This window comes from Canis aureus, chromosome 16 (genome assembly GCF_053574225.1).
Source record: "Canis aureus isolate CA01 chromosome 16, VMU_Caureus_v.1.0, whole genome shotgun sequence".
Taxonomy (NCBI): domain Eukaryota; kingdom Metazoa; phylum Chordata; class Mammalia; order Carnivora; family Canidae; genus Canis; species Canis aureus.
This window is the reverse complement of record NC_135626.1, coordinates 21,503,560-21,511,963: the sequence shown is the minus strand read 5'-3', so window position 1 is coordinate 21,511,963 and position 8,404 is coordinate 21,503,560. Positions and strand designations below refer to the sequence as shown.

General features: G+C 45.5%; 1 protein-coding gene and 1 long non-coding RNA gene across 7 annotated transcripts in view; one reads left to right on the top strand and one right to left on the bottom strand.

The window, feature by feature from the left end:
• Window positions 1-8,404, top strand: part of ASIC2 (acid sensing ion channel subunit 2) — a 994,452-nt gene that overhangs the window by 562,307 nt on the left and 423,741 nt on the right. The gene's annotated exons all lie outside the window — the stretch shown is intronic.
• LOC144286109 (uncharacterized) overlaps window positions 4,389-8,404 on the bottom strand; it is a 101,445-nt gene continuing 97,429 nt past the window's right edge. For all 5 annotated transcript variants that reach the window (XR_013354213.1, XR_013354211.1, XR_013354212.1 and 2 more), the window contains 2 exons: window positions 5,831-5,892; window positions 4,389-5,652 (listed from right to left, as the gene is read on the bottom strand). This is a non-coding gene — a long non-coding RNA (uncharacterized LOC144286109). The remainder of the gene's footprint in view (window positions 5,653-5,830; window positions 5,893-8,404) is intronic.

Genomic DNA, 8,404 nt, shown 5'->3' with positions numbered 1-8,404 from the left:
GACTAGTGCCCGCATGCCAGAAGTGAGGCTCCAGACGGAACATGGAGAGGTGGGGTAGGCAGAGTCTGACCACCACCTGGAAGGAATGTGGACATCATCCAGAGGACAGCAGAGCAATAACAAAGGCTCAGAGGGAATGCCAGGATCCGATCTGCATTAGAGAGATCTGGCTGGCTGGAGCATGGAGTGGTTCAGAGGCGGGAAAAGTCAGGGAGGGCAGACCCAAGCATGGTCACGGATGTCGAGACAGAGTGCTTCCAAAGAAAGGAGAGGACAGCAGAGCCAACCACTGCCAGAGGTCAGGTACTCTGAGACATGAAAAGCATGCAAATGAGGTTATCCAGGGAACAGCAATTTCCTTGAGAGGGTGAATCCAGGTAGTGTGAACAGTGCGGTTAATGGAAGGAGATGGAGCGGGACAGGGGCTCAAGCAAATTGGTCAAGTGTGTGCTCAGTGAGGGAGACCAGAGCTAGAGCTGTAGCTGGGGATCCAGGGAGAGAGCTGCACCAGGTCAAGAGCTGTTTGTTGTGGTTTGGGTTTGTTTTTGTTTTGTTTTGTTTTTTTAAGGGTGAACAAGCCTTGAGCAGGTTGAAATGCTGGTGCAATGAATCAATAGAGAGACAGAGGTTGAAGGCAGAGAAGAGAGAAATCATTCAACAAATATTTCTCAGACACCTGTTATGTGCCCGGTAGTGTTTCAGGCACAAGGGACAGAGCAAGGACAAAGATTTATGGACTCTTCGTTCTAGTGAATGGATAATCAATGGAGCAGCCTCTTCATGAAGGGAGAAAACTTTGGGATTCAGAGCACAGGTTGAGGATCAGCCACTCACAAAGGGATGGATGGAAAAGAGCACAAATACAGGTTAATTGGTAGGTGTTGTGCCAAGCAGTTGAGGGAATTCTTGTCTGATGGCTTCTATTTTTACTTCAAAGTAGGAAGCGAGGTCATCTGTTGAGAGGACAGGAAGAAGAAGTTCGGGGGAGAGGAATGAGGATTGGAAATAACCACTATGAAGAATGAGCAAGTGTGGGAGAAATGGACAGTCAGGATGGCCCAGAACAGGGAGCACCCCAGGCTGTTGATGGATTCATGCATCAGAAAGCATGGATTCATGAAGGGGCACACCTGCAGCACTTGCCTTCAGCAGCCCAGGCATAAGAGGACAGGAAAAGAGTTCAATTTAGGCACAATTGGAATTTTGCAGAACAGGCACAGGGAGATGAAGACATGGGCACAGAAAGGTTGATGGCTCATGGGATGGACTAGTGAAGACCAGGCCAGAGAGGAGGAGTGAAAAAGCGATTGACAGAGGATGGTTGAGAAGTTAAGGACTGGGGGTCTTGAAGAGGTCAAAGAGCAACCTTGGAAGGAAAGCCAAGGGAAGAAACAGAAGGGGAAGCGAGGAAGTCTCAGTGGGGGAGAGAAGGAGGTGTGGGTATGAGATTCTACAAGTGGAGACTTTCCTGGTGATGGCCAGGTACAAGTATGGCCTTGGGGATTGGGGTAGGGGGCAAGAAGGGGGCATGGAGGGAAGTCTTTGGGGTTGAGGGCTCCTACAGTTGTTCATGAGGATGGCTGGGTTTAGGATGGAGAGCCAAGCTGAATTGGATGCCTAGACTCTCCATATAGCATGATCAGGAGACATTTATAAGAAGGAAGGAGAAAGAAAGGAAGGGGCCAGTGGTCACTCCTTCCAGTTGCTCTTAGGAGAAGCCCAGCTTACCAGGCCTTAGGAGGCATGACCTGCATTCAGCCTCCCTCCTCAGTCTCATCTCTTGCTTTCTCGCTCCTCTGTTGCTGTGCTCCACCCCCTCAAGGGCCCCTTTCAGTTCCATATGTATGGAGCGAGACCTTCAGGGCTCCAGACATTCCCTCCTCCATAGGATCCACCTGCCCTCTTCATGTGTGGCTCCCTCCTAGCCTTTGGGTCCTAATTGGAATTTTCACTTCCTCAGAGAAGACCTAGCCCTATCCTCTTTTAAATCACTTCAGCATGCTATTATGGCTCAAAGCACCCTATTCTTTTCCCCAATACTTACTTCGTTGTGCATTTAATGTTTGTATACATCCCCCAACCAGACAGAAAACTACCCCCTGCACAGAAACTATGATATTTTTATTCACCTCCTATCCCTAGCATCTAGCAGAGTGGCTAGCATAAAATGGCAATCAGTAAATACTGTTGAAGGAATTTAAAAATGGAATAGAAAGATGGCAGTGACATCCCAATTGAAATAGTCAATCCGTATTACTTACCATCCTCAAATATCCCAAACCACCTCTAGCTTCCATGCCTTTCTCTGTCTGAAATGGCCTTCCTTGGATTTGGTCTGGCTGACACCAATTCATCCCTAACATAAAACATAACTTCCAACATGAAGCCCTTCTGGTCATCCTGAGATGCCATGGTCAGAGCATCTCCATTTGCTTGTCTATTCAAGTGTGAGGTGCTTGAGGACAGGGACATGGCCGTGTTTCTGTGGGTAACCAGTGTCTAGGATACAGTGGGGCATGATGAGGTTCTGATGAAACAAGTCAATGTGAATGAGTGAGTGAGTGAGTCAATGGAGTGAGTTTACTTTTAAGTCAGCTATTATTTGAAGTATAGATTGCAAAAGGTTAAGGCTAGAAGGAACTAAAGAGACATTATAGGCCATGCCCTCAACTTATAAATAAAGACAATGGGACCCAGAGAGGGGAGCATGTTTGTACCAGCACTACAGCAAGACAGGGGCAGAGCTAGAGCCAGAATCTCCTCATATTGACCCAAAATTCAGGACTGTTCCTACCGTACCATGTGGCCTCCCAATATATTTCTACTGTCCTCAAATCTGAATTAAGAAATTTTGAAAAATGAAGTTCTAATAGGAACCCTCCGATGTTACTGGTATGAATGTGAATGGACACATCCATTGGGGGAAGAATTTGGCAATATTTTAGATTGGTAAAAAGAGAGCTCATATCATGTGATCCAGCAATTATCCTTCTGAATATATACATATCCTGCAGAACATTTTTTTAAAAGATGAGGTCAAAGATGTTGCGGCATTGCTGATAATAGCAAAAGATCCAAAAGTTTAAACGTCCATCAACAGGGAAATGGAGAAATAAGCTGCGATATGTTCATACGATGGAATCTGATTTTAGCAACTAAAATAAATGAAGTAGATCTATATATGTCATCCTTGAGGTAGCTAGAAAACATAATGTTGATTATAAATGTGGTGATGGTGGTTGTGGTGCTGATGTATTCTTAATCCCAGTCCCTGGTTTTGATAATAGGGGAAGTCCTCTTGCCATGATATTCCATACGTCCCTCTGGGTAGGTCCTTGTTAGAATGGCCTCTGGGGCACCAGCAGTCTCCTGAACCACAGTAGAGTCAAAGCGCCAGGATTGGGTGATGTTTGGCGATAGACCCATGCTTTTTTTTTGTTTTGAGAACAGTTACCAACTAGCTGCTTCCTAGCTTTACACCTCGCCTCTCAGTGGGAGGTAGTGTCCACATAAGCCTGGGCAGTTTGGTGTCATAATGATGCTAGATGTGGGAAAGAGATCAAACTGCAGGAGGACAGGAAGTGTTTATGGGCAGCTGCTGGAGATGTACAGGTGGCCACGTGGGAAAACGGGAGGAGCCTTGCCAGGGGAGAGGGTGCAGGCAGCAGCAGCAGCAGCCACCTTTCCCCCTCCTTTTTTTTTAAATTTTATTATTTTTATTTATTTATGATAGACATAGAGAGAGAGAGAGGCAGAGACATAAGCAGAGGGAGAAGCAGGCTCCACGCCGGGAGCCCGACGCAGGACTCGATCCCGGGACTCCAGGACCGCGCCCTGGGCCAAAGGCAGGCACCAAACCGCCAAGCCACCCAGGGATCCCCTCCCCCTCCTTTTTAACAAGATTGCCCTCCCTCCCAGCATCGTGTCCAAATGCGTCCAAATGCGAACAGCCACACCGTTATACTGGGAAGGTGAGGAGCTGCAGGGAGACTTGGAAGTCACTGTAATTTGTAGTGCTTCTGAAATCTCTGTGAAAGCCACTCTTTTGAAGTCAAGTCTGGGCCAGATATCATTGCATGACCCTCATCATTCGAGGGAAGCCATCCGGCAATAAACTCTCTTAAGACAATGTTCAATCAACAAAGCCACAACAAAACACCCACATGATGTTGAGTGAAGAAAGCAAATTATGAAAGGATGTCTATAATACAATGATAATTATATACATTCTTAAAGCAGAGCTATCTAACAAACATGTAAAAGCACGGATGGATAGATACTCATTAACTTCAAAATAGTGTTACAGGAGGGGAAGACGTATAAAAGATGCTCCCATTATATCTACAATGTTTTCTTGCTTAAAAGGAGTCTGAAGCAAATGTGGCAAAACCTTCACATTTATTAAGTACAGGCAGTGGGTACATGAGTGTCTGATTTTTCTTCTCTACATCTTTCTGAATGTTTCAGTAGGTCATGATTTCATAAGGTCAGCTAAGAGTTGGCCACGCAAAGAGGAAGGGGAAAGAATATCTCGGGGGTCCAGGTGGTGGTGAGAAAGGCAGGGCTGTGGACCGAATCAACGAGCTCATTGCCCTTGAGCTTCTGATCATGTCAGCTAATGTGGAGCATAAGAGAAGTTTCGAGAGACGGAGGAGCCATGGGGCTCCCTTCCTGGGAGGTTACCTTGGGCTGCCTGTGTCCCTGGACAGAAGGTTACTGCTCCTCTGAAGGTGGACTGCTGTGCGCAGCTCTTTCCTGCTAGATTGGGTCTCTTCCTTCCCGTCGGCCCTGGGGGTGGTGACAGCCTTGCTGCTGGTGACTGCACTCATCCCTTTATAATTAATCCCTTTGTGAATAAACTCTCCTTGGATTATCTTTACCTGAGTGTGCCATCTTTTCCTTGTTGGGACCCTATCTGAGACAATGCGCAGTCCGCCGTTAACCTCTGAACAACTCAAGGGCAGGCCAAAGGTCTGATTATTTTTTGTATGTGCATCCCAGGTTAGAATCTGGCACATTTTGGGTGACTGAAACATAATTAGTGAAAGAATGAAAAATAGTATTAACGAATGAACAGATGAGTGGAGTGCACTCCTGGGTTTGTGAATGGGGCATGCACAGGTCTTGGACTCTTGAGAGCAAAGAAAGAGGCGATTCCAGGAGAAAGGAAAAATATGAACGCGTTGGAGCTCTGACAGCTCTGCAGGAATAGTGCTAGGTTCTTCATTTATTCCTCTCATTTATTTTGTGCCCAAAGCATCATGGTGTTCCTCTCACAGACATAATCCAGAGGTTTGGAGAGGTTATGTAACTTGCCCAGACAGCCTTCTTTCCACTTCATATCCTGGACAAACCTGATCTACTTCCAGAAGCCCCACGTGACATTCATCCCCGCTTACTGCACCCCCCAGCCCTCACCCCACCCAGAGGCTGGCATTTCCTGGCTCAGGGGGGTGCCTTGTCTGGGCTGTCAATCACTGCAGGGTACCTGGGGTCTGATCACCGTTCATCCTGCATTCTTCATCTCAGGCATAAATGTCACTGGCGTTATTACAGCGGTGGGCTGATGGGATATTTATCTACCCCATGCTTTTCAAAGCAATTAGGTGGATTTAGTGCTTGCATGAAGGCTCCTGAAACCAGCATTCTGGCCTGAAGAAAGAACCAAATAGATGGATATTATGCCAGAGTCCCCCATGCCAATCTGTGTGCCCCGGGGCCTCCCTTTTGAAATCAGAATCTTCCTGCTCAAGAAATGAACCTTTTTTTCTCCAAAGCCTGATCAGAGCCACGGGAGCCAAAGTAAACAGGGCAGCAAGAAGGTACTTACTGATTATTGCATGTCCATGGGCTCTGTGCTCCAGGCTGGCTCATTTGTTCTTCTCCATAATCCTACAAGAGAGGTGTTAGCATTTCCATTCCACACTCTAGAAAACTGGGGCTCAGGAGGGAAAGTGACTAGGCCAAAGTCACCTAGGGCTGCTGAACCCCAGAGCAAGCAGCCTGTCTTACCACCTCTCCACCCAACCTGTCATTCTCCTGGCTGGCCCCTATGAATGCATGTTTCCTTGTTTCTTTCCATCTCTGGGCAATCATTTGTGCCATTTGCACCTCCAGCCCTAAGCAAATGTGGAGCAATTATTCCATTACAGAACTGCACAGGTTCTCTGCAGACAGCCTGTCTGGAACTGCCATGTTTACTGCCATCCCTTTAGGTTAAGACGTTGAAGGATCCAATGAAGGAGGAAGAATTTGGCAAAGTCAAAAGAAGATGGGCTTAGAAATTCAGACAGACCTGCTTTCTAATCCGAGTCCTTCTATTTAATGACTGTATAAATGTGCAAAATTCACCTCTTGACACGTTCATCCTCCGCTTTATAGGATTGTTTTAAAGATGAAAAAGATGACTTATGCACAGTGGGTGTTCAACAAGTAATACCGGCTAACAGTCACCGGTGTAAATTCCTGAACTCACATTCCAGCACTGAAAGACCTTGACCAAATTACCTCATCTCTCTAAACCACAGTGTACTCATCTGTAAAATGGGGATATACCATCACTTCATGGGCTATTGGGAGGATTTCACTGAACTTGATGATGCAATAGGGTGTTTGGCACACAGTATTCAAAAGACGTTTGTTGTTACCGTAATTAGTGTTCACAGGACCTTCATTGTGGTTATCTAAGAGATGTGCTAACATTTGCACCCACCTAAGTACCATGTATTTCCTGTGTTATATTTTCAGATGTGGTTATTCTCTCAAAGTCAGACCATTCCTGACTTTTCCATGCAGAAAAGGCAACGTCTCTTTCCATAAGACTTCCTGGTTTTCTTTAGCCAAAAATGAACCCCGTTTTTGTACTTTCACTGCACACAGTGCCTCTCTAAAAACAAGCAGTATCATAAAGGTAACTATTTATGGTGTGTGTCTCCTCTACCATGTGATTTGAGTACAAGTGATCAAATCTAATTTACTTCTTCATTTTCACGTCATCTAGTATTGTTCCCAGCACAAAAGACTTGATTAAAATAAAAAAAAAAGGAAAAGGAGAGAACATTTTTAAAGATGAAATAAAAACAAAATGCTTATATGATTTAGCTGAAATGTGCATGGATGTTGCTTCTGAAAGGCAACTCTGGTGAGGGGTGAAGTTAAGACTTTTCTCAGAGCCAAAAGGTAGGGAACTAGCCAAGAGCCACTGGATTGGGGATCCCTGGGTGGCTCAGCAGTTTAGCAACTGCCTTCAGTCCAGGGCGTGATCCTGGAGTCCGGGGATCGAGTCCTGCATCAGGCTCCCTGCATGGAGCCTGCTTCTGCCTCTGCCCACACCTGGCCCCCTCATGAATAAATAAATGAAATCTTAAAAAAAAAAACCCAAAAAAAACAAAAAAAGAGCCACTAAATTAACAAGAACCCACAATACAAGGCTTGTTTTACCAAGTTTCTAAAAGGCAAGTGTCATCTGTCAACAGCTAACTCTTTCAAATGACTAAATCCCAGAGTCAGTCAGCTAGCTCAACAATCCCATCCAGGTAATTTCTCCTAACACAGAAAGGAAGCTTTGAAGAGCTCTCTCGCTCTAATGATCACCAATTGGTCCCGTGAGCAATATTTTTCAGAAATGAAGCTGATCAAAAACATGGAAAGGACAAATGTGACTCAAAGTCATCATACCAATCTTCCCAGAGCTAGTGTCAGAGAGAAGGAGAGCAGAACACACTCAGTCCTCAGATGTTCTCTGAGCCAACCAGTCTAGTGGGACCAAACCATCTCTTTGCTGAGCATCAAGTGGACTGGCCAGGAGTTAGATTCTGAGGGGGAAGAGAAAAAGAATTGGACATATTTCTGAAGTTCCTGGGCAGGGACAGAATGCACATGATCCAGTAGAGTTATACAGAGCAGGCATAGAAGCAGGAACAAAACTGAGAAGCTGGGACCAGAAGGAAACTGAGTCAGGGGAAAGCAGTACAGAGGCCAGAGCTAGTGCTATGAACCCTTTTGGGATGTCTTTTTTCACTTGTATGCACAGGTGGTTTCAAGGTGATTGGGAATACATAACTTCTTAAAGGTCTAGGATGGAGAAGCATGAATTTGCTTTCAAGTGAAGGGGACCTCTTTGCAAGAAACAAGGGGCGAACTGATGATTTAGAGTCCTGCAACTCAACATGTGGTCCACATACATTTAGCATCAGCATCACCTGAGTCTTTTAGAAATGCAAAATCTCTGATCTCATCCCAACTTCCTGTGTCAGAATCTTTGAAGAAAGGGCAATGAACATGTATCTTAACGAGATCTCCAGGAGATGTTTAAGCCTGCTAAAGCTTGGGACTGGTTTAGGACACTGGCTCTTAACCAAAGGTACTCATCAGAATCACCTTGTATGAGGAGTTTCTTCAATAT